The sequence below is a fragment of the Varanus komodoensis genome, unplaced genomic scaffold (genome assembly GCF_004798865.1).
Source record: "Varanus komodoensis strain SLA01 unplaced genomic scaffold, ASM479886v1 scaffold287, whole genome shotgun sequence".
In the NCBI taxonomy this organism is placed as follows: Eukaryota; Metazoa; Chordata; class Lepidosauria; order Squamata; family Varanidae; genus Varanus; species Varanus komodoensis.
The window spans coordinates 5,016-31,800 of record NW_025335739.1 but is presented as its reverse complement, the minus strand read 5'-3'; the positions used below and the strand labels follow the sequence as shown (position 1 = coordinate 31,800).

The following is a 26,785-nucleotide window of genomic DNA, read 5'->3' as shown; positions in this document are numbered from 1 at the left end:
CGGGTCTGAAGCCGGACTGAAATGGGTCCAGATAATCAGTTTCATCCAAGAGTGCTTGGAGTTGTTCCGCCACCACTCGATCTAACACCTTGCCCAGAAACGGGATGTTGGCCACAGGTCTATAGTTAGTGGCCATCTCTGGATCCAGTGATGCCTTCTTCAGGACCGGTCGGATTACCACCTCCTTTAAAGGGGCAGGCACCCGACCCTCCCTCAGAGAAGCGTTAACCACTTCCAAGATCCAGATCCCAATCCCATGCTTGGAATTCTTTGTTAACCAAAACGGGCAAGGGTCCAATAGCAAGTGATGGGACATACTTGTCCAAGCACCTTGTCCACATCATCGGGCCACATCATCAGTTTCCCATGATAACACAGCAAAGTCTTTTGTGGCACCATATTTTTCCATGTACTACATCATTCATGTTCGAGGACTAAAGTGGTGTAATGTCAGAGGAGTCACTCATATGGAAGTCAGGGTGAAAAGGGAGAAGACACCTTTCACTTAAGAAATCCTCTTCTCTGAAACATGGAGCCATGGGAGTTGATGCATACAGGGAATGTTTTTCCAAATCAACTCATGTCTCCTTAGTCACAGTGTGAGGCACAAGGAGGAACTGTCATGTAAATATATTTATTTATTTATTTTATTAAAACATTTTTATCCCTCCCCATTCGCCAAAGCCACAGGGCGGGTTACAACAATAAGTTAGGTCCTCATAAGTAAAAATTAAAATATATACATTAAAATAAAATACAACTATACAATATAAAATAAGCCGCCCTGGCCAGATAAAATTCAATAATATTAACATTTAACATGCTGCTTAAATAAAAAAAGACAAAAATAAATATATCCAGTGTTTGCTATGAATTCTTGCAACAAACTTCCCTGGAATCCATCCTCCTTCAGTTCACTGTCTTCCTCTTGTGAATGGCCTGGTCTTAGAAGCAAGTCAAGATGAATCATGGAAACAGAGTGAGTCAGAAGAGGCCTGCCGAGCCATCTAGTCTGATCCCCGGATCCAGGCAGCTCTGCTCATGACAGGCCTACCATGTGCATGTCCAGCCCATCCAGTGGCTACAACCAGTTCCCAAGGAAGCCCGTTTCTTACCCTGAGAGTCCTAACTGTCAGGAAGTACTTCCTGGCATCCAGATGGAACCTTGGTTCCCAGAGCTTTGTTCCATTGACACAGGTCCTGCCCTACTCTGCAGGGGAAACCAGGTCTCTACCTACCTCCGCATGGCACCCCTTTACCTACCTATATGTCACCATCAGATCCCCATTGAGTTTGTTCTTCTCCAAGCTGAAAAGACCCAGTTTCCTCATTCTCACCTCATATTCCTACCCCAGCAATCCGGCCACCATGCTTGTGGACCTGTGCTGCAGCAGTTCCAACATGGTTATATCCTTTCTGTGACATGGAGCCTTGAAGTGAACACAATATTCCAGTTGCTGGTGCACCAGAATCATATAAAGGGGGAGTAATACTTCTCTCAAGCTAGAAGCCACATTACTGACTATGCAACCTAGGGTCGCATTCATCCTCTTGACCAGTGCGTCACACTGCTGACTCATGTTTAGCCTGGAGTTAACCAGTACCCTGAAATTTCTTTCATAAGTGCTCCTCCCCAGCCACTTTTCCCCTAACCTGTACTTCTGACACTCATTCCTATTTTCCAAGAACAAGACCTCATACTTATCCACACTGAAAGCCATCCTGTTATCCCCAGCCCACTTCCATAGCCTGTTCAGATCCTTCTGGATCTAGAGGACCTTGTCCTTAATTGTGGCCATCACCCGCATTTTAGTGTTGTCCCAAATTAATCAGCCGACTGGCCACCCCCTCTTCCAGATCATTGATGAAAACAATGAACAGGATTAGTCCGCTGGGGGAACCCACTCTTAACATCTGCCAATCTATTGCTTCCCCATCCAAAAATAATCCTCTGCTTTCAGTCTGTCAGACATGCCCTAATCCATCGGACAGTGCATTGGTCTATCCCAAAACTCCTCAATTTCTCAACCAGGATGTCATGTGACAGTTACTCAAAGGGCTTGAGGGAATCCATATAGATGACATCCACTGCATGCCCACCATCTAGCCTCCTTGCACAGAATTCCTCAGGGATTAGAATCATGGCAGTGATAGAAGGAGCCAGAAGGTAGAGTGTAAGAAACCTTGACTTCCAAGAAAATAGACCCAAAAGAGAAAAGGTAATTCAGAATATTGATTTATTCAGGTACCAAATAATACACAAGATTTCACCAAAGCACAAACTGTTTAGATTATGATTGTCGTATGAGATGGCCTCTGCTATTGAGACTGGGCCTCGGGAGAACGATGTAGCATTTGGGGAGAAAAGTGCATCCCAGGAGACCAGCCCCAGAGGACAAGATGGAGAAGACATCTACAGCCACCGCGTACTTCCCCTTGGTGCTCAGGTAGGTGGGCAAAAAGGAGACCCACACGCTGCACAAGACCAGCATGCTGAAGGTGATGAACTTGGCTTCGTTGAAGCTGTCAGGTAATTTCCTGGCCAGGAAAGCCACATTGAAGCTGAGAAGAGCCAGGAAGCCCATGTAAGCCAGGACAGCATAAAACATGGTGACAGAGCCTTCGTTGCATTCTACAATGATCTCCCCAGACAGGGAATGGAAGTCCAGATTTGGGAAAGGGGGAGAGGTCAGCAACCAGAAAGCACAGATCATCACTTGGATGAGGGGACAGACCAGCACAATGGAGGTTGTCAGTGATCTTCCCAAGAGCTGACTTGCCATGCTTCCCGGCTTGGTGGCCATAAACACCAAGACCACCATGATGGTTTTTGACAAAACACAGGAAACTGCAAGAGAGAATGTGATGCCAAAAGTCGCTTGTCGCAAAAGACAGGTGAACTTTGCAAGTCAGCCAATGAAGAGGAAGGAGCAGAGGAAGCAGAGAAGGAGAGAGATGAGGAGGATATACCTGAGCTCTCAGTTGTTGGCTTTGACAATGGGTGTGTTGTGATATTTAATGAAAGTTGCCAACACAGCAGATGTGCCAAATCAGAGGAAAAGAAGCTGAGAAAGTAGAAGGATATCAAATGTCTCTTTATGGGATAGGAACTGGATCGTCTTGGGGATGCACTGATCATGGTTTTTGTTTGGGTGCTGATCTTGTGGGCACAGAGCTCAGTGAACTGCATCTGAAAGGAGAAATAGCTGTGGAACCATCTCAAGCTCAACACAGATCTTTCTTTGGGTACAGCCCCCATCCTCAAAAATAGATGTAGACATCTCCTTTCCCTAGAGTATTCAGCACTTTTTAATTCAGCTAATGGCCATTAGTATAAAAGATTAAAAACATTCTGTGTCAGCAACCTGTGTAAGTTTCAATGTTGCATGTTTTACCAGGAAGACCAGTATCTAGAAATGAAATCATGGAATGCTAAAATCTGTTCCCTGCACTCTTTCCTGAATTTTCACACATACTAATGTAAGCAAATCAAGCACGCTTTGTGTTAATACTGTGCACTGATCTCTGACATCTGTTTGGGCTGATGCTGGAGTTGAGGCTGCAAAAACCATGACTGAAATGGCAACACTTTTTTTCTGGTTGCAGGGAAATCCTACAATGTCTTAAGAGGGAACCTCCGGCTTCCCCATTCAGAGTTTGCCCGAACACCTTCAGCTTTAACCTAAACCCAGCCTTGGAAGAAAGTGGAGCTTCAAAAGCATGAGGAAATGCTAGTATCGAAAAGAATCTCCATGTGACAGCATTCACAAGCTGCTGGGCAAAATGCAGCCTTATTTACAAAGAATATTCCCTCCGTGAATGTTGAACACTTTTAAAACCAGAAAACCACATAGGTATGCAGTAGCAAGAGAGAATTCAACCTTCCATAACAGTAAAATCTTCTCTCCTTGAACGTTCTTTGTGGCACATACTGCCCTGATTTCAATAGGAATGACTTGTAATGTTTGAGGTACCTGTAGAGGTGGAAAACATCCCTGCTGCACAATGTTCACACCTGTAGCAGCACACCGGGTTCCCCTCTGGAACTCTCCTCCAGTTCCCTGGAATGCACCTCTCCACACATCTCGCAAAGGGCATTCCCAGAAATTGAAAGAAAGAAAGTCCTCAACACATTTAGATTCCTTGGCAGAGGGTGTCCCCAGTGTAGGTGAACTGGACAATCTCTAGACGCATGTAGCCTCCTCTGCAACACTGGGACAGAGGCTCTTAATAAATCCCATCTGAGGAAGAAGCAGAATCTTTGGATCCTGCCTTATACTTGGTCCAACCCGAGGTCCACCATACCCATTCTTGCCTGCCACTTGCAGAACCTCTCCAGGAATAGAGGCATGGGGCATCATTTTGGACCTCCCTGGAGTTCCAGGGAGAGAACATAAGATTATTGGTGAACAAAGGTTTTTCTTTACACCCCACTTCCCCACAGTCTTTGGGACTTAGGTCTCAAAAAGAAGCATAGCATCATCTCTCAGAGTGGGATTGTGCCATGCCTCTGCCTCCCTGACCCATCTGGTTCACTCCAGGCCCACCTTCTTTGGCCACACGATTGCTGCAGAGAGGATGGCAAAGTCTTGTCCTGGAGAAGCACCATGGTCAATCCATCCAATGTTCACAGTGTACAAAGTTCCATTTGGAGATAAGCTCCAGTTCAAGATGTTATATTTCCTGTCTTGTTTCGTGAAATAGACTTCCTCCCCAGCACTGTTGTTAAACCGGACATTCCTCAGAGGATGCATTATCTGAAAATGCAGAAATATTCCAAGCAGGGGACAGTGAGTGGAATTGTTTTCCACTGCACTCTGATTCCCATCTGGTTTGGACACCTGCTTTTCCCTCATTATTGTATTGTGAAATTTAGTGCTGTGAAATTGCTGTCCCCTTTGGTGATATCTGCTCAGGTAAGCTTTCACACTGCTTTTGTCATCGTTGCCTGTTATCCACTTTATTACAAGGAACTTCCAAAGAGCTGGAAAACATTTGCCCACGTCAGCATGGAGACCTGCATGTGGGTTCTCCCATAATGGCAGGAAGGAACATTCTGAGTGGGGCAGACCCACTCTCAGTTCTTCATGAAAATACTAACCTGGACCTACATATCTGAGACTGGAGCTTCTTGCATTATTTGGAAAGCATCAGTATTTGAGGAGCACCACCAATCCCTGCTAAACGTTGCTGACTTTTGAAAGTCCTTACAGAAAAATTGGATCCATGGAGATAAATCCATGGATAAAATTTCTCATGATTCCCCCAAATTTAGTTTGCTTGTTGACTAACCTTTCCCTCCACTCAGGATCACTGAAAGAACAAGCACCAGGACTCTTTGGATAAGTTGAAGACACCTGGATTTGGACATTACCTGCCATGGCTGAATATTCAGAACGTGCTTCCTTTCCTCCATCACTGAATATTTCAGTCCTGATGAGGACAGGGCATGCAGCGCATTAGGCACAGAATAGACAGCATTGTAGATGTGGTAGCTGTGGCTGGACATGCCCGGTTCGAACCAGAACTTGCTTGGATCCTTCTGCATCTCCTTCCCTGTACACAATGGTTCTGAATCTGGAGGGGGTTCTCTTGAGCTCAGAAACTGACACAGGAATGCGTCTTCCCACCACTTAGGAAGAAAGACATCTCCTTGTGGGTGGAATGGATCCAAGTTAGGAAAAAAGCCTTGAATGCTTGAATATCTCTTGTGTGGACTCTGAATTGCAAAGCTCCATGAAGCGTCTTTAGCAGAATTCTGAATTCAAAGTGTGTGCTTGCTTCAAATTCTGAATGGGAGGTCAGGATCCAAACCTTCTGAAATTGGAACTTTGTGTTCTCTTTATGAATATGTAACCGGATTGTTAATTACAGTATTGCAGTGATGTCACCAAAGAAAACTATGACTTCAGCTTCCTCCCACACATGAGGAATGCATCCTGTTCTGACTTCATGCTCGTGTGCAGCCTCAATTGTTGAGAACATAGCAGTGAAGGCCACACAGAGATCCTCCTGCTGCAACAAGGGGGTCACTTTGTGAAGGAAACTCTCACCATTGTCATCATTCTGAACAAGCAGCCCAATCCAGTTCCAGTGCAAATGCAACAGCAGCCAGACTAGGCCCTTGTACAGAGCAACATGCTGGGTGTTAATCTGGAGGAAAAATGTAAACAGCATTTTCTTTTCATCCTGAAGACAGAGTAGCACACAATCTGAGGGCTGAAGCCAGGAAAATCCTGGCTAACCAAAGATGCTTCCATCCTCTAGTAGCCAGGATCCGAAATAAATGAAGTATCCCAGGAAAGGGGTTATTCTTTCAGTTGGGAAGTGAAAACATAAGCAGTAGCTCCCAGTTTACCCCCTCTCCACCCCCATTCACCATGGGCCTCTTCACCCAGAGACACAAGCAACTGCACATCCCCAGCATAGATGTTTCTAGCAAAATCCTGAATGATTTGGATCAAGCCCTGGCAGAAGGAGTACTCATGGAAAGAGCGAGATGTGTTCATATTCAAAGGGTACACCTCACTGTATCTATTTCCTGAGATTTGGAGCTTTAGGGCTCATCTCCAATGGCAATACTTGGTGAAAATTGTTCCATTCTGTGTCCAAATATACCAGAGCACATGAAATAGGGAAAAAAGGTACTGAAGCTTCCTCAGCTCCACAAAGTGCCTCAGTTCAAACCTTTTCTGCTTTTATCCAAAAGCATTTGGCTGAAATGTGAAGAATGGAAAGAAGAACTTGGGATGAGCCCTCTGGGAGAAGTTCCAGGACAATTTAGGACACTTTAAACAAGGCCAACTAATCACTCACAGCAAGCCCATGTGGAGGACAACTGCCAGAGCAGATGTGCCATAGCATTGCTCTCCGTTGACTTGCCAATGTCAATGGTGCCAGAGCTAACCTCAGACCATGTATTTCTTTTATTGAATCTTGCATTTACATCCCATTATTTTTTCTTCCACGGAACTCAAGGCCACTTATAAATTGCTCCTCCTCCTCCTAATTGCACCCTCGCAGCACAACCTTGTGAGGAAGTTGGGCTGAAGGTCTGTGACTGTCCCAAATCACCCACAGAGTTCCAGAACTGAGTGGGGACTAAAACCCAGACTGCCAGAGTTGAAGTCCAATCCTCCTAACACAATTCACTGTGACACCCCTTGTCTCTCTTAAGGACATGCAGCCATTCACGGTCCAGTTCATCCCATTATGAAATGTTGTCTGGAAATTCTATTGAAACCATCCCCATGAGGCAGCTCACAGGGAAGAATAACAAGCATTTTTCAGCACTTCATTTGTTTCTGTCTCAATAGGGTGCCACAAGAAATATTTATCACAATTGGTCATCTCAGTAAGACAAGCCCATTGCTAGTTGGGATTCCTCACTCAGGACTCTCCTGAGATTCATTCCTGGCCTTCCCAAAGGTCATTACAATGCAGCCTCACCAGGTGTGAAGACCCTCTGCCCTCTTCTAGAACTGAGGAGAAACACTCACTGCAGGGATGAATCTGTTTTCCAAGTTGGCCTTTTTTTCTGCAGGCCCCTCATAACAATCTCCAGATGAATGCATTTACCTTTGGGATCTTGTAGATGCCCATTAAGGCTGCAATCTCTGATAGAGCTTTGGAGTCAAAATCCTGTATGACAGAGACGAGTTGATCCTGCTTGTCACATTTATAATTGGGAATCAGTCTCTCCTGTGTGGACAGCAGAAGCACATTTTTCTTGTGTACTTCTCTGACCAGGTCCCTGTTCTCATAGATGCGGAAGCCAAACGTCACATTGGGAAGGAGAAATTGATCCTTGTTGAGCTCCATGATGGCAAACACCAAAGCCTGGATGTGCTGGAAGTTCCTAATTGCTGTCCTGTCATGGTGAGAGCAATTATCACAACATGGGAATAAGCACAGAAGAGGTGACATTTTTTTTCCTGAAGAAAAATGTGCCAGGATCCTTTTGCCTAGGATGACTTACTCTAACTGAACACCCTGTATTGAACATATTTCCTTCAATAATTTGTCAGAGGAAAACTGCAGAGAAAGAAGATTCGAGGAGCCAACCAAAAAGAGAGAAATTTGTTTCCATACAGGTTAGCAACACATTTCTCCCTTGGTCAGCCAAAATGATTATGGGGCACCCCACAAGGAAGCGGTGAATCCAAGAGCTTTCCTTCCACTTCCCACCTCTGTTACAAGGATGGACACCTCAAATGGAACCTCTCCATGGGGGTCAGAGTGAAGGATGCCCCAATCATCTGTGCTCCAGGAATTCACCTGTGCCCCTTCCAAGCAAAGTTAAATCCAGGCATCATCCAGGCATCTCCAAACTCTCCGTGCTGCAGAGAGAGCTTTTACTGAATGATCCAGACCTTATTAAGAGAAGGACCACGGGACAGACTGGGGCCCCTGCTTTCCATGCATGGGGTGTCAGGATCAATCCTGACATCTCCAGAGAATGCTTGAGAGACCCTCCTTCAAATCCTGGTCTGTGGCTCCTACTCAGTGTAGGCACAGTGAATTTGAGTGCAACAACTCCCTGAAATGATGTAAAACATTTTCTGTCCAAACTTGCTAGACTAGAATAAGGAAGCTAAAACTACAGGTAGCCAAACATGTACCCTGGATTTTAAAAAAGACAAATTCAGGAAAGTGGAGCAAATTGACAAATTTGGGGAAGAAGAGCCCAATAAGTGTGGAGTGACTTAAAAAAAGTAAAGAAGATTGAAATGGTTCCGGCCCAAGATCAAATATTTCCAACAAGGAGAAGGTGCAGAAGACAACAAAGGAAGTATGCATGGCTTTGCAAAAAGCTATGAGATTATCTGAAAACAGGAAAAGAACCTGTACAGGAAGTGGACAGAAGTTCAGGCTGCACAGGCCAAATGCAGGCAGGTCACACAGAATTGCTGGGAAGGCACCAGGAAGACCAAGCTAGTAATGAACAGAGGCTAGCAAGGGATGCTAAAGCAACAATAAAGCCTTCTGCAGATCTGTCCAAAATAAAAGACGGAGGAAAGAAATGGGGTTCAATTACACAATATGGATGGTAAAATAATATGTCCAAAAGAAAAAGGCAGAACTTCAGTTACAGAGCAATTGCTCCATCCTGTAGCTTAGAGTATAGTTTAGGCTGGAAGATGAATACCATGAGGAACTTTAAGAGTTAGAGTGTTTGTGTGTGTGTGGGGGGGGGGGGGATTTGGCGCCTGGTTGGGTGAAAGGAGCTGCACTTACTGGAGGAGTGGAACAGAAAGGAAAACTGAGAACAGAGCTTTCCTTTGCGTCCCCTTTTGAGAACTTCTTCCTTGAAGGTGAAGTGACTCTGTCATTGGTGAATTTACTACTTCAGAATTTGTGATGTGTGGTGCACAAGGGTTGTTTAGTGCAAGAAATAAAGTACTGAATGACAATTAACCATCCCTATCCGGATTGTCAGAACCCCTCTTTGTGTAGCTGGGAGACCCTCCCAGAGACTCCTGCATGCAAAAGGCTCCTATCTGCAGTCTGGAACTGCCCAATGCTTGCAGCTGTGAACCTCTCAAGATTTGCCAAGAATGGCTGGGATTGCTTGGAGTGGTGTGTTGAAGAACCTCGAGGGGTGTGGGGATGGGAAGGAGCAGGTCTCCAGCTCATCTGCCTTGATTTTATCAGCCACTTGAGGTTTTCCATCTGTCCATTACTGAAAACACAAGGGCATTATTCTAATGAAATCTGATCTCGGCCGACTCTTCTGGGCAAGAAAGTCAAAATGAACTCGGGACTTTGTTACAGAAACCCAGTCGGGCTTGTTCCAAAAATTTTCTTCTTCTGAGGTGTATACTTCAGGGTTGGAGCAGATCCATTTTATTTATTTATCAGGATATTTCTAACCTGTCCAATACAAAACATCTCTGGATGGCTTACAGAGTGATAAGGATCCAATAAATACAATAGCAAGATGCAATTTTATTTGTGTGCCATTTTTACACTGGTAGTCAAAAATACTTGATGAGTATTTCTCAGAGCTCCAGCAATCTGTCAGTAGATTCAGCAGAAATGGGAGTACAACCTTGCATCTTACAGATATTGTCAACACTAGAACAAACTGCTGGTTTCCGCCCACTCTGTTGCTTGCCCAGCACCCTGTGGGATGAGGAGCCTGAAGGAGCCCCAAGTGTGGCTCTCCCTTTTGGTATAGGGCCCTCCTGTCAAGGCTATGAGACTCTCATACTCATCCTTTTCCTCCTGAGCAGCATCCCTGACACACTTCCCTGCAGTGAGCTCCTTGTGTGAAAGCACAAATGAAGACATGTGTCCCAGATCACTTTCACAGAAACCTACATATCATTACCAGTGAGGTTCATTACTGGTGGTGTATGAAACTCCACTAGACCTGTATAGGAAAATCTGCCAAGTACTAAATTCCCACCAACAATCAGGTCTCCTGGTCTGTAAAAGTCATTTTCCAGTATATGTGGCTTGGTCACAAAGCAGCTTGTCCTGATCATCCCATGAGTGGCTGGAGGCAGGAGCCAAAGCAGCAGTGAGACCAGGACAATCATCACTGGAAGAAGGAGGCTGTCCACCCTCAGTTAGCAAGTAGCAGGGGAAGAGTCCTTTTAGCAGCCTGAAAACAAGGATTGAATCAGACACAGACACAGGTCAGACACAGCTTCAGCCCCATCCAAGGAGTTCAGGGCACATTCATATTCAGCATGCTTTCTTGGGGATTTCTTTTTTATTCACTAGCTGGAAATCCTTGTGGAATTCCTCAAGAACTTTCCATAATTCCAGGGGAGAGAAATCAGCAGAGCTCAAGAGGTCTGGAGGGAGAATAGGCAGTTTGTATAGCTCTTACCTTCTCTGTGGGCCTTGGGGAATTGAGTGTCTCTTTCTGCCCCTTGAACTATGGAAATTGAAGCCCAGTCAGTCATGATGGAGACCAGGCTTGGGCCAAAATTGCTAGCAATATTGTTGGACTGGAAAGGTGGGGGAGGTGGGTGATTCCAGATTCTAGCAACATAGGGACACCAGTGGATGGAATGTTGGGAAGTCTGAAGGCCATTCATCCTGCGGGACCCATTAGGATGGTCCACCTGAAAGACCTTTGTCCCTGAGTGACCATCTGTGTCATTTGTCTGGTTCTTAAATGAAGTGGTCCGAGTTTCGATAGCTGCCTTTGGAGATACAGTCCCCTCCCATTGATTGGCAAAGTGGTCCATTTGATGCAGCCTGTCCCAAACTGCCTCTCTGGAAATGCCCATGTCTGCATCCTCTCCCAAACTGTTTCTCCATATATGCACACAAAGGAAGGAGCCTCCTACAAATGCAGTGAAAGAATTGTGTCAGATAGAGTGCAACATCAGTTGCATTTTCATTCATTTCTGCACACCAGCTTTCCCTGATGGGGGAACATGTTTGAAATGAGGCAGCAAACATCCCCATGGAGACCTGGGTGTGTGGGCTGATGTTTCCAGTGATCAGGTAGTGGGTGGAGATGAGAAGCTCCCATCTTTTTCCACCGGTTGTGCTCAAGATGGCATGCCCAGACAGACTGAATGCAAGTAGTTCAAGCCAAATGCTTGCTGCAGACCAGGCTTTTGTAATTGCAGAGGTGCCTGTTCTGTCAGTGCCGCCCGAGGGGCATCCTCTCCATTGTTCTTTTTCTTGTGTGCAATCAAGTCATCTCAGACTTCTAGCAGCCTTATGATTGCTTTGTCTCCAAAGCCTTCAGTTCTTCTCCAACCTGGTGGGTTCTCGTCAACTCAAGGCAGCCCGTTCCTTGATGGAGGTCATCAATCTCCTCTTTGGTCCTGCTCCCATTTTTCTGCCTTTTGATTTTCTGGGTGAAAGGCTTAGCCAGATGGTGATGGCCATGTATCTTGCTCCATTTTATTCTTCCGGTTTGCTTTCGGAATGGAACTTACCTGAGTCACCCTATGAAGTGAGCTTTGCTGGGAGAAGGGCGGAGGAACTCTGTTGATTTCCTTGGAGTCCTGAGTGTCTGCAGATCCCACAACCCACAACGGTCTTCTGGATAGGCTCTGTCAGCTGGGACAGGAGGAGCTGCACTGTACTGCTTCCATTCCTGCCTGGTTGGCCACTCTTCCATCTCAGAAGGAGAATGAGATGGGTTATTGTCCCAGCTCCTGGCGCTTAAGCCATGAAGCATGGGGGGCTCTTTTTTATTCCCCTGGGCTCATTCACATGGACCAGTGGGGGAGGGATCACCTGTCTATTCTCCACTCATGGAGAGTGTTACTTCCAGACAGAAGAGAAACCTGCTGGCTCAGATCAAGGCAACACCCGGCCCAGCATTCTCTTCACATAGTGACCATTCAGCTGCCCAGTGGAACTCTCTTTTTTAAAAGATCCATATTTTTAATTTTTATTAATATTTGAACAATGCAAAACAAAAGCAATGTAAATACATGTATGTGCATATATAGGATGCATGGATATGTTCAGATGGCTTTCAAAGAGTTACACTTGAACTTGAACAGAAGCACACCAGATATCTGAGTAAACCCCCATTCACAGGTCAGCTTTTTATACTATTTGTTCAATGGCTGGAAAGGAGCATTCCTCACAAGTTCTATTCTCCATATTTTAGCTACCAAAGGGGCATGGAAAGTCCATTTGTGTTAAACAAGAGTTAACTTCTGGGAAGTAGGTCGATCACTTAAAGATCAAGAATATGGGTAAATATTGAAGGGTTAAGTGTACAAATTTATCCATATGGTGAGCTCCTCCCCAAAAGAGGTCTCAACAAAATATAGAGTTAAAAGCAACTTTCACTGCACTGCTCCACCAGTTGGCCAATTCAGACAAAGACCTATTAAAGAAGCATCATGGTGTCTAATAGACATGGAATGAGAATAAGCAGAAACTTCTATGAGTACATCAAGCCAAAAATAATATCCATGTGGCATTGACATCCATTACATGACTCGGTGACAAAATCCAATGCTCCCTCCAAGATGCCACAAGATGTATCTATATTTAAAGCTGAATTTTGCCATAAAATCTACATCGCATGCAAAAATGCACCAAAAGGAAAGTGACTTCACATTAGATGATGTACATTTCTTAGCAGTCATAACTGTGGGAGGATCCCATTGCATTTTAATATGCTGTGAACTCAGTGACATGCTATTAAAAGAGGATCTAAAAGTTTGATTCTAAACATGTTTTATGTCCTCAAAGCAGAACAAATGTCAGCACCACAGTGGATTTGTCTCAATGTGAAAAATGGAAAACAGGACTTGTTTGTCCTAAGACTATAACCCAAAGAGAACCATGTAGCTTTAATGATAGGGATGCTATTTGTAAACTACAGAAAATGGGAAATTATACTTTAATTATAGATACTGGGATAGGATGTTTATGTGTAACAACAGTTCAATCAATATTCTGGTCCGATGGAACAATTTTGGAAAAGGATCAACAGTTCAAGTGTAATATAACTTAAAGCAAAACATGATGACTGGACATATACATTATGCTATTGAAATGGTAAACACAGAAATAAGATTAACAAAAGGAAAAGAATAGTTGAATTTTTCCCTGGGGTTAAATTTTGCAAAACTTTATAGAAGGAGAATCAACAAAACAACACTTACAGAAACAGATGGAATACAGCTAAAGAATTCAATATCCAATATTATTGTTCAGATCCATTATCAAAATAGGGAATTCCAGAGGACAGTTGATGAAGGAAGAGGATTGGTATGATATATAATATACTTAAAGATATTCAGCTAAATCTTCTGCCTTTTTACTCTTGTTACATGATTTTAATGTTACATTATTATTTTTATTTTTCTCTCTTTTTCCCTCAAATATCATAATTATGTTTGATATTGTAAGATAATTACAATATCAAGAGGAGGGTGTATGTTACAGTGTGCATGAGTTCCTGAAGGCCTAAGACCTAGTAGAAAATGAAGAATGATAAAGCATGATGGGACTGACCAGACTGAAAAAACTGAGAGGCTGGGGAGTGGCTGGAGAATGAGACACAACAGGCAAGATAAGCCCACGCGGTACCATCCAGAGAGAGAATGGAAAGTGAGGAGAGTGTGTGTGTTCAAGATAAGGACCATCACATTCTGTGTCAGCTCTGCTCAAGGAGTTCACTGTTCAATCCAGTCAGACTAAGCAGATAGAGTCAGCTCAAAGGTATAAAATGACTGGGCTTTCCAGCTCCTGTGTGTGCCAGAACAGCGCTGCTACTGGTCACCCACAGTCCTGACGGATCACTGGGAGTGTCTATTGGCTGGGAGTATGAGTGTTGCATGAATGCGAGTGTGAATGAGGCCTCTTGCTATTGCTGCTGATGACTGCTGAACTTGTATTCTTGTACTTCAGTATTCTTTATATCATAGAATAAATGTTACATGCATAGTGTTTAAAACCAGATCTGGTGTTCAGTTTCTCTTTGACAAGGGCTTTCCTTGGAAACCTGGTAGTCTCTTCTTTACTGAATCAAGGACCACTTTTTACGGTCACAAACTTGGGATACAGATCAGGGCTTTTAACCCCACTCAGAAGCCAAGTGAGAAGGAGAAAAAAGTCATCCCATCTCTGGACAGAGAGGAAAGCTTGGATCTTGCACATCCTTCTTTTTTCTTTTCTGGTGGTCAACAAAAACATGGTGCATCCTCACAACAGCCCCTTTAGATGGCCCACTTCCTGAAAATTCCTCCAGCCTTTCTTGACTGTGCTAAAAGGGTTTTTTGTTTAACCGAATCCTCTCTCTACAGTGATGTTCTCACAAGGAAATACAAGAGTTGAACACTTGGGAAATTTCCCTCGATCTTGCACAACTGCCTGGTCTTGGCTGTTTGGCACAAATCTTTTCTGTTTTAGGCACACCAAGGTTTCTTTGGAGTGTTATCTCAAGCCTGCCTCCACTCTGTGGCTGAAAACAGAGCTGATATGACTTTCAAAGGCACTTTGTACTTTGCACATGCTCAGGGTCTCTGTGCACTGATTCTGCAGCACTCACAAAGTGCTGAGAAAATTCATCTAGAGCAACTTCTTTGGTCACAGATACACAAAGTCTTGAAAACTGTTTCCCAGGGATTAAATAAATTTCCCTCATGTTGTGAGAGAAATCTATCTTTGCTTTATATTTTTTTTTTCCGGTGGTCCCTTGGATTGCCACCATATGAGTTCTCAGCACCATTTTTGCTTTGCTCTTTCCAGCAAAGGCCAACCAGCTGGCCTCCTTCTCCCCCTTGGCCTTTCTTCCCGCAATTGCAAAGGCAATCACTTGGCCCAATCCAAGAATAGCTTCTTGCATGGAGGAGCAGCAGTCAGGGAGATCTGAGGGTGGCTTAAACATTTGCAGGATTTGTACAGCTCCTAGTAAGCATAGAAAGCCCTCGTAGTCCCATTTCTGGCCGGCAGCAGCCTCCCACGCTGTGGGAACTTCCTGTCTGGATTCTTGTAAGGGGTTGTATCTGTGGCTGCCCATGAAGACTGCCTGGATACTTAAGTTGGTCCATAATAGAGCTCCCAGGATATTGCTGGGAACTGGAAGTTATTCACATATAACACCCATCCTTTGTCATCTACACTGGCTACCAACTGAAGTCTGGTTCCAATTTAGGGTGCTGGTGATGACCTATAATCCTGAAACGGCTTGGGTCCTGGATAACTGAAGGAACGCTTTTCCCCTACGTGCTCTCCCACCCCTTCTGATCTAAGGCACAGGCTTTCCTCCACGAGCCAATCTTCCAAGAGACCAGGATGCTGACCTCCCAGAGGAGGGCCTTCTCTGTGGTGGTGCCCTGACTATGGAATATGCTCCCTGGAGAGCTTTGTCTCATGCCAACCCTTCTTTCCTTTTGGCATGAGGTGAAAACTTTTTAGTCTCCCATTATTGTATTTGTTAACGTCTTTTATTTAGAAGATTCATATCTTAACTGTGGATACTGTACAACCGTTACTCTTATTTCTATTCTTACTTTATTGTATAAATGCATTGTAGACTAGTCGAAGACATCTGTGATGGGACAGTATAGAAAAGTTTTAATTTAAATAAGTAAATAGAACAGATGAGCATACTTTGTTTTGATCAAGAGTATCTAGATGTGGTGAGCAAGCCCCTGGCCAAGCCCCTTGTCCAGAGGAAGCAAAGGCAGAAGACTGGGGGAAGAACAAAGAGGAGATGGGTGGCCATCACCAGTGAAGGCACCACCTTGAGTTGACCACAATTGGTCAGGGTTAGAAAGAATGGGGGTTCAGCAGGGGAAGCATTCATGGGGTGCCAGACAAACAGGAAGACTTGACGGAACATGCGAACAGGAACAACAGAGAGGATGCCCCTGAACAGGTGCTGCTAAAACAGGAGCCTGTGAGTTTGCAAAAGCATAGTCTGCAGAACCTGCCGATCTTCAGCCTTTCCAGGCAAGCCGTACTGAGCAGAAGAAGTAGAAAATGGCTGAAAAGTCTTATCACCCCCCACTAACTGATCAGTGCAAAATTCAGCCTGCACACCCAGCCCTGCCATAGGAATGTTTCCCTGAATCATTTGAAACCTGGTTTTTCATCAGCATATGTTGGCAGGAAGGAACATAGAAAAATGGAAGCGATGCTGCAGTCCTTCCAACATCAGCTTCCAGGCAGATGGGTCTTCCATTTCCATAGTTCAAGGTGTAGAAAAGCACAGTCAATCCACAACTCTTCACAAAGAAGGTAGGAGAGAAACAAACTCCTTATTCTGCCACCAGGCCCTGTGTATTTCTTTCCCCTGGAATTATCAAAAGTTCTTGAAGATTTCCACAAGGGTTTCCATCCACCTGGTCAATAACAAAGAAATCCCCAAGAAAGCATCTTGAATACAAATGTGCCCCATGCTCTTTGGTGAGGGACTGCAGCTGTGTCTGATGTCTGGCCTTCTGCTCATCTCTGCAGAAATTTGCTCCTCCTGGTGAGGCTGCAAAGACAACTCTTCTTATTCTTCTAGATGACCTAGGAGAGACAGCCTCCATCTTCCAGGAATGTTTTTCCTGCTCTTGCTGCTGCTGTGGCTCCTGCCTCTGGCCACTCAGGGGTTGTGTCCTTTGTATGACCTGTTTTTGCGGCCAACTGACTATTACAGGCCAGGAAACCTGATTGTTGGTGGAAATTTACTGCTTGGCAGAAGCTTCTATCTTGATCAAGTAGAGTTTAATACCTTACCATGAACGATGGGAAGAGTTAATGGAATGTAGGTTCTGCCTAGTGGAATCTGGGATGCATTTGTGCATCTTAACCTTCATGGCAGTTGCTCATTCCACTGGTCTGTGTCAGGGATACTGCTCAAGAGGAAATGTTGAGCATGAGAGCCTCAGACCCTTGCCAGGAGGGCTTTCAACCAAAAGGGAGAGCCATCCTTGCAGTTTCTCCATGAGCCTCCTTCTGAGAGGTGCTGGATAAGCTGCAGAGTTAGCAAGAACGAATGGTTTGTTTTTGTATTCACAATCCATAAAGGATGAAAGGCTGTTCTGCCATCCTTGCTCCAAGCAGACACCATCCGAGAAAGGGATGGGAATCTGGGTTCCCCTCCAAGATCTTCATCTTTTCAGATCTGCTGAATCCGCTGGCAGATCAACTGAGCACCAAGAGTGACAGAGCAAGCCTGTCTGACAAGCAGCTATCTCACAACAGCAGCAAAATGAGCTCTCCCCCACCCTGTACCACAAGAAAAGGAAACTCTGGCATTCTCTTGACCGAGTTTCTGAGCTGAGCTCAGTTTGACTTTCTTGCTCAGAAGTGCCTCCCAAGTTTAACCTTCTTTAATGGCCATGACTTTCAGGTCATGGAAAAGGTCCAGATAAAAGACCTCAAGCAACTTATACAATTGAAGCAGATGAGCTGGAGATCTGCTTGGTCCCATTCCTGAACCCCATGAGCTCTCCCAGCATTCCCAACCAAATCCTGGGAAAATCTGGGGATTCCCTAAAGCTGCATTCCTTGGGTAATTCCAGAGTGCAGGAGGAGTGTTTTTCATGCAGGAGACTCTGCGTGGGTGTCACCGCTGCACAACGAGGGGCTCTGGTCTTTGGGCCTGAGATAAATAATTGTTAGGCAGCACTGTAACAAAACATATCACTAGTGAAATACACATCAAATATTCTGAAATCAAGAGGAAGTTCAGGAATAAGACTCTCTTCCTTTTCCAGGAAGAATTCCCAAAAAGGGGATGCACTAAAATCTCTGTCCTCAGTTGCTCTTTCTGCTCTTCTCCTTCAGAAAGTCCATATCGTCTCAACACCCAAATAGCAAATGCCCCCTGCCCCCCCCGCGCACACACACACTCTATGCTCCTGCATAATATCTGTCTTCTGACCTCAAAAACACTCTAGGCCACCGGAAGGGACAATTCCTCTTTAACTACTTGGAAATGGATCTTAAGAAAATGAGGAGAGGCAGTCAGAGAGCTCCCTTATTGGCAAAAAAAACCCCTCCCACTTTGTCTTGTTCAGCCTCTCCTGCTACGAGTGGTATGGGTACAGTCCCTTGATGAGTGAGTTTGTGAATCTGATTTGCTCCTTTGGCAAGAAAAGATGCAGGGTACTCATCCTCATGGCTCTGCATTAAAGGCTTCTTTGAAAAGTATCACGGGGGAATCCATCATCCTAGGCTAGGCAGGGAAACCTCTCAAGGTCAGTATCCAGCAGGGCCAATCTGGGTGTGTGGTGGGAACTTTCCCTACTTACCACTCTCCCTCCCCCCCATCCCTCCAAGGATAACCTCTATGGGCAAGAGACAGAGCCTTGGAGAATCTGCATTGTAAGGAGTGGCTCTGTCATGCATGTAAAATAGAGAAAATCAAGTTCATACAAGCTTAGTCAGATTGTGTTTTACACCCTCTCATGGCTCTACTGCACACACACTCACTCAAATTCTCCAAGTGCATTTTAGCACACTCAAATTCAGAGGGAGCTGTAGTCCAGGGCTTTGATGGAGGGTCTCCCAAGGCTTTCCTGGACATGCCAGGATTGACCCTGACAGTCCACCCTGGGAAGCAAGGCCCCGTCCTGTCCCATGGACCTTCCCTGCTTCATTGAGCAAAAGGTGATGCTGCTTCACAAGCATTCTTGCAAGGCACTGATGGTCCCAGGAATTCAGTTTCTGTGGAGAAGGCTCAGGTGAAGTCCTTGAGGACATAAGGAGAGTATCAAGTCTGATGACTAAGGAGAGGTTCTGTTCTAGGAACCCATCTAGGTGCATGGGGAGGGAAAAGCGAGGGAAGCTCTTGCATTCACCTCTTTCTTGTGGGGTTCTACTTTAGCTGTTTGGCTGATGAAAGGAGATACCCCTTGCTGTCCTGGATGGAAAAAATTTCCTCTGCAGTCTTCTCTCTCCTGTGTTTCCTTTTGACAAATTATTGAAGGAGGCATGTTAAATAAAGGGTGTTCTGCTAGAGATACCCTTGGTAAACACCCTGGGGGAAATGATCCTGGAATATTTTGCTTTAAGAAAAATGGTCACCTATTCTGTGCTTATCTTCACACGTGTCCTGATATTGCTACCTCCATGAAAGATCAATAATGAGGAACTACCAGCACATCCTGGCGTTGGTGTTTGCCATCACTGAACTCAACAAGGATCAGGCCATCTTTCCCAACGTGACGCTCGGCTTCCGCATCTATGAGCACAGGGACATGGTAATAATAATGCATGAGAACAGCCTCCTCCTGCAGTCTTCACAGGGAAGAAGTTTTCCAAATTATACATGTGACAAGCAGGGTCAACCAATCTCCATCATTCATGACTTTGTCTTTAAAGTTTCATCTGAGACTGGAGTCTTGATGGGTGTCTTCAAGATTCCAGAGGTAAATGTGTTCCACAGGAGATGGGTGTGAGGGACTTGCAGGGAGAAGGTCAAACTCTGGGAACAGAGTGGGTGGGATCTCTGCAGTGGGTGTTTCTCTTCAATTCTGGGTAAGAGGGCAGGGGGCCTTCCCACCTGGTGAGACTGTCATGGGAACACCTAAGTGGAGGCCCTGAAGAAATCTCAGGAGACTTCTGTTTGACATATCCCAGTTAGCAAGGGGCCTGCTTTACTGAGATGATCAACTGAGAGAAATATTGGGTACTCCTTGAACAATTTAAATAATTGGAACCAAAGAGGGAGCAAGAAGTGGACATTTACTTTCGTCTCTGGCTGAGGAGACCCATTGTGCATGGGGTGGAGAGGAGGGAAACAGGCTTAATGTGTATAAGTTCACATCCCTGGAGAAAGAGTGATGAGATAGGAGTCCAAGCCTAGTCCATCTAAGAAGATTCCTTGTTTTCAACATGCAACCAAAGAGTGTTATGAAGGATTATCAGGTATTTCTTTGCTCCAGCTCCTACATGGCTTGCTCCTTTATCTAAAGGGCAAAAGTAATGTATTCCTCTTTTCTTCCAGATCAACACTCAAGAAGTGCCTCGCTATGAGGGTCTAGTCCAGATACTGCTGCATTTCCACTGGAACTGGATAGGGCTGATTGTTCAGAGCGATGACCGCGGTGAGGTCTTCCTCCAGGCACTGACCTCCTCTGCTGCAGCAGAAGGACTTCTGCATGGCCTTCACTGAAATTTTCTCATTAACTGATGATGCACACGTTCACACAAGGAAAAATGGATACATTCCTCCCTTGTGGTCAGAAGCAGAAGTCATAATTTTCCTAGCTTTTGCTCAGTGTAGATAGAGAGTGTAGATTTCAAAAGCTATCTCCAAATTCCATTATCTCCAACTGTTTTATCATAAATTCCCAATTCACATTGCCAAAGTCCTTCTCTACATCTAAAAATACTAGGGCCACCCATTTTTCTAGATGCTGTATATCATCTTCCAAAGCATCCAAAATAGTTCTCAAATTGTTCTTCAGTTGCCTTTTTGGCAGGAAGTCGTTTCCATCAGTAGGAAAGAAGTCAATTAGAATCTGTTTCAATCTTTTCTCCAATATTTGAGGCAAAAATGTTATAGACAGAATGTAAGAGTGAGATTCCATATCTCCCAAGGATCTGTATCGTCTTTGGGAATGAACAAAATATTAGCTTCCAACCATGTCAGTGGGATAATAGCTTCTTGCAGCCCAATATGAAATATGTGTTTCAATGGAATCATCCAGATTTCTTCAAAAGTCTTATAAAATTCCACCAGAAATCCATCCAGTCTGGACCCTTTCCCCATTATTTGTCTTTTTATAGCTTCACTTATCCCTATTGGTGTGACAGGCTGATTCAATATATTTCATTGTTCCTCTGTCAATTGTGTGAGGTTTTGTTTTCTAATACATTTTTCTATTCAATCTCTGAAGCTCTCTTGTCTCACATATAGTTTCTGAAAAATTTCTTTTATATATCATCTATTTCCCCATTTGTACAGATCTCCTCTTTATTATCATCAAAAATTAAAGGATAAATCTTTTCTCTCTTTCTTTCTTAAGTCTGGGAGCCAGCAAACTTCGTGGTTTATTGGCATTTTCAGAATAAAATTGTTTAGTTGCTTTCAATTTATTTTTGCAATTTCTTCTGTTTCCCGAATATTTACCTTATGTTTTTAGATATTTAACTTACTCATCAACATTTTGTTCTTTGGATATTTAGCAATTCAACTTCCATTTTCTTGATGTTGGCTACCAATTTAAAATATTCCTCCCTTCTTCCTTTATTTCTCCTCAACATATATTGTATTACAATTCCTGTAAAGACTGTTTAAAAAGTGTCCCAAATATTTTGAGGTGATGTATAGAAAAACAGAAACATAAAAACAGAACAAGTCAGAAGGAGCCTCACGGCCATCTAGTCTGACTCCTCCATGTGCATGTCCTACCAATCTTTGAACACCCTCACCAATGGGACCTCAACAAAATCCTGTGAAAGCCCATTCCACACCCTAGGGGTCCTAAATATCAGGAAGTGCTTCCTGGTATCTAGATGGAACCTTGGTTCCTGAGCTTTGCTCCATTGGAGCGCATCCTTCCTTCCTCTGTAGGGGAGAACAGATCTCTACCCATCTCCATGTGACATCCCCTCACATACCTGTGTCTCGCCAACAGATCCCCTCTGAGTCTCCTCTTCTCCAGGCTGAAGAGACCCAGTTCCTTCAGTATCGTCTCATACCCCATCCCCTGCAAACCGGCCACCAACTTTATGGCCCTACGCTGTGCTGACTCAAACTAGCTATATCCTTTTTGAAATGAAGGGGCCAGAACTGAGCACAGTAGTCCAGTTGTGGGTGCACCAGAGTCATATAAGGTGGTCGTAATATCTCTCACAATTTAAAAACCATGCTTCTGGATAAGCAAGCATGGGTGGAATTTGCCCTCTTAAACACTGCATCACACTGCTGACTCATGATTAGCCTGGTATCAACCAGTACCCCAAGGTCCCTTTCACAAGTACTGCTCTCCAGCCACTTGACCCCTAATATGTACTTATGACACCTATTCCTATGTGCCAAGTGCAATACCTTGAACTTACTCACATTGAACGCCATCCTTTTGTCTCCTGCCCACTTCCATAGTCTGTCCAGATCCTTTTGGATCTGGACTACCTGCTCCTCAGTTGTGGCCACTGCTCCAGTTTTAGTATTGTCTGTGAATTTGATCAGCAGACTGTTCACCCCTTCTTCCATGTCATTTATGAAAAGATAAAAAAGGATCAGCCCCAGGAAAGAGCCCTGGGGGACCCCGCTTTTCATTGGCTGCCGATCCGATGATTCCCCACTAAAGGTTACTCTCTGCTTTCGAACAACCAACCATTTCCTAATCCATCGGACAGTGCTTTGGTGTATCCCCAAACTCCTCATTTTCTCCACCAGGATATCCTGGGGCACTTTGTCAAAGGCATTGCTGAAATCCAGGTAAACCACATCCACTGCATCCCCTCCATGAAGTCATCACGAAACATTGTCATAGAATTCCACAAGGTTTGTCTGGCAGGACCTGTTTTTGTGGAAGCCATGTTGTGTGGCTGTCAGCCTCCTATCCCCAACTAGCATCACAAGATCTCTCTCTATTATGAGCCTTTCCAGTGTGTTTCCTACAATGGACATAAGGCTAGCTGGTCTGTAATTCCCCAAAATTGGGACCACTGATGCCACCCTCCAGTCCTTTGGAACTTCACCCATTCTCCACGAGGTCTCAAAAATGGAGGGACTCAGGCATGAGAGAACCCCTGCCAACTCTCTAAGTACTCTCGGGTGTAACCCGTCAGGGTCTGGCTCCTTTGTAATATCCAATGCCCTTAGGAGCCCCTCAACTTCAAGGGGGGTGACTCTAATCTGTGCCCCTAAGTCCCCAGCCTCATCTAACCTCCTAGACGGATTTCCCCCGTCCTGCTTTGGGGAGAACACAGAGGCAAAATAGTCATTTAGCATCTGTGCCTGATCCCTCTTATCAGTCACTGGATCTCCTTCCTCCTTATTTAGAGGTCCCACCACTTGTCTCCCATTCCTCTTCCTATTTACATGCTGAAAGAAGCCCTTTTTGTTGCTCTTGATATTCTTGGCTAGTCTCAACTTGTAATCAGTCTTAGCCTTGCGAAGAATCCTTCAGGAACGGGCCTCCTCCTCCCCCTATACCCTTTTGTCTATTTCCCCCAGTACCCATTTTCTATGGAGGTTCCTCTTTCGTCTAATCCCTCTAACCACCTCCTTTCGCATCCATGGCGGCACTCTCCTCCGCCTCCCCACCTTTCTGACTAGAGGTATTGTCAAGGCTTGCGCCTCCAAAACCTCCCTTTTGAGTGCTATCCACCCCTCCTCAAGTCACTTACCTTTCAGTAACCTATCCCAGGAGACTTTCCCCAGTCTGGCCTTCAGTTGGCCAAAGTTGGCCCTCTTGAAGTCCCGGCTTCTAGTGCTCCACCTGCTGCACGTCCCCAGTCCCCTGATCTCAAAGCAAAGGATGGAGTGATCACTCGCATCCAGAGTTCCCCTAATCTGTACTTCATCTATCAGCTCCTCCCTATTGGTCAAGACCAAGTCAAGGATGTTTCCCCCCCTTGTCGCCCCTCGGACCCTCTGTGTGAAAAACCCTCCCTCTATAGCTTCTAGGAAGCGACATGACCTGGCTGTCACCGCTGAGTGAGTCTCCCAAGTAATATCTGGGAGATTGAAATCTCCCATAATTACTGTGTCTCTCCCCCGAGATATCCTTAGAATCTGGCCTGTCAAGACATCATCCAGGGTGTCAAGTTGACCTCGAGGGTGATAACATACCCCCACTCTCAGGTCCCTTAACCCCTAAGTTTCACCCAGACTGCCTCTATTGAATCCTCATCTCTGCTGCATTCTATCTCACTACATCCTATCCCTTCCCTGAGGTATAAAGCCACACCTCCACCTCTCTCTCCCTTCCTGTCCTTTCTAAAAAGGTGATACCCTTCTATGTTCACATTCCAGACTTGCCTTTCATCCCACCAAGTTTCTGTGATTCCCACCAGATCATACCTTCCTGTTCCCAGGAGAGCTTCAAGCTCTTCCTGCTTATTACCTATGCTCCTAGCATTGGTGTTCATGCACCTCAACTCCTTCCCAGTGCTTCCTTTTCTTGGAGTTCCCAGACTCCTCCTTCCTCCCATCTTCCCTGATACCTGGCCCCTCTCTGTAGGAGTCCTGTCAGTCCCTGCAGTATCTCTAAAACCCTGCTCCCAGAGCCCTGATTCTCCACTTACACATGTCCAGTGCAGACACGTTACTGGGGGGTCTGAACCCCCCCCCGGCTCAGTTTAAAGTCCTACGGATGAAGGTTGCTAGAGCATCTCCAAAGGACCTTTTCCCCATCCTCGTGAGGTGTAACCTGTCCCTTGCCGGAAGTCCATTGGCAAGAAAATGAGTGCCATGGTCAAGGAACCTGAAGCATTCCTATCGGCACCACACCCTAAGCCAGTTGTTCACCTCGGAGGCCCTCCTGACCCTTCCTAGCCCAAATCCCCGGACTGGTAAGATTGACGAGAAGGCCACTTGTGCCTTCAGTTCCCTGAGTTTCTTCTCCAAGGCCTCAAAGTCTCTGGTGGTCCCAACCGCACCCTGCCTGGCCACATCGTCTGTGCCCACATGTATCACCAGGAGTGGCTGGTGGCCCCCAGAGCGGGCAATATGCTACACTCTTTCCTTCACATGCTGGATGCGTGCACCCAGCAGGCAGCAAACCTCCCTTGTCTCCAGGTTGGGGCAGGACACTGCCGCCTCAGTGCCCCTCATCAGGGAGTCCCCAACAACAATCACCCACCGCCGTACCTTCCCAGTGCTGGTGGGCAGCCATGCCCTGGCCCTCGCCTCTCCTGCAGTGGCCCCCTTGCCACCTGACATCCCAGATTGGGGGTCGTGCTGGTCCCTCGAGGCCTCATCAGCCCCAGCCTCCCCAAGTGGAGAGAACCTGTTTCCCAGGTCCAGTTTGGTGCCAGGAGAAGGAGGAGCCTGTGCTTGCCTCCTCCTCCTGTGAGTGACATACTTCCATGTCTCCACAGCTGCTCCTCCTGTGGTCTCTCCCTCAGCCCTCTGTCCAGAAGGGGGCTGCTCCTGGGGGGCCTGGAGAGCTCTCTCGGCCCTCAGGCACCTCACCTCCTAGCAGGGTCACCATCTTGCACTGAGGGCAAGTGTATCCCTGCCTCGCTTGGGGGAGAAGGGCAAACATTTTGCAGCTCTCGCAGCAGACAGCAACACCCATGACTCCCGTCAAGGCCATCTCTTGGTCTATCATCGGTATCTCTTCTGAGACCTTACCTTGATCCCCTGCCTTGCCTGTCCTGCAGTTCCTCTCACTCGCCCAGTTCTCCCAGACAAAAACCCACTCGCACACACACACAAGGATAAAATAAACTTAAATTTAAATTAGAAGAAAAACAAAGCACAGCACAGCACAAACAAAACAAACAAACAATCGAAAAATCAAACCCCTGTGTTTCAGGGAAGGGAGTCTCCAGACAGCCCATGCCGCAGTTAAGGGATGCAGACAAGGGACGACGCCTTGTCAGTCCCTCAGGCCGGTGGCCCTGCCTGCCTGCTTCCTCCTGGCTGCTCTAGCCTCTCTGGCCCCACCCCACTTCCTCTCTGCTGCTCCTGGCCCTCTGTTCCCCCACCCAGCTCCTACCTGCCTTCACCAGTCCCCTGGCCACTCAGCACTCTCTCCCAGCCTGTGCCTCTGCTGTTGTGCTGCTCTGCCAAGAGGCCAGAGCCAAAAGGTCCATACCACACCCTCATGCTACAATCCAACACCAGGGACTGCAGTGACAGGGATGGAAGGAGACAGGAGCTGCTGCGTTACATGGTAAGAAACCTCTGAAGCAACAGAAAATAGAACCAGCTGTGCTGGAAAATTTCCCTGCATGTAAGTCGGATTTCACAAACAATTACCAGAAATAAAATTTGAAATTTGCTCAATTGCCTTTGCATATGCTAAGCTGTCCTCTTAATCCTGTAATCATTGGAGGATGTTCATAGGGCCACACGACACAGGAAAGCACACATTCATTCACTCCAGTGTGGAAACAGGTGATTCAGAATATTGATTGATTGAGCAGCAAATAATGACCAAAATTTCCTCTGAAACCTGTGAAACCACAGAAACTGGTCAGAGGGCCGAAAGGACTTTTCAAATTGTCCTCTGCACAGTGGCTGATTTCCACTGGAATTCATTCCTATATCATTGCTCAATTTCCTCCCCAAATTTTACTCTTATCTGTGGCTATTTCTGTAATGAGCATGCTTAAGGGATTCTCAAAAAATGACTTTTGAAACTTCTCCAAATACTTTTGTGGATGAGAGTCTCTCCCCTTAATCCTTTTATGATCAGAGTACCCTCAAAGAACCGCA

At 45.6% G+C, this 26,785-nt stretch overlaps 1 long non-coding RNA gene across 1 annotated transcript; it reads right to left on the bottom strand.

Moving 5' to 3' along the window:
• Positions 1-1,107: 1,107 nt before the first annotated feature.
• On the bottom strand, positions 1,108-22,549 carry LOC123025746. Its single transcript, XR_006415174.1, has 3 exons — positions 22,520-22,549; positions 16,602-16,606; positions 1,108-1,238 (listed from the first exon to the last, which is right to left on the bottom strand). It is a non-coding gene; the product is annotated as an uncharacterized LOC123025746 (long non-coding RNA).
• Positions 22,550-26,785: the final 4,236 nt, after the last annotated feature.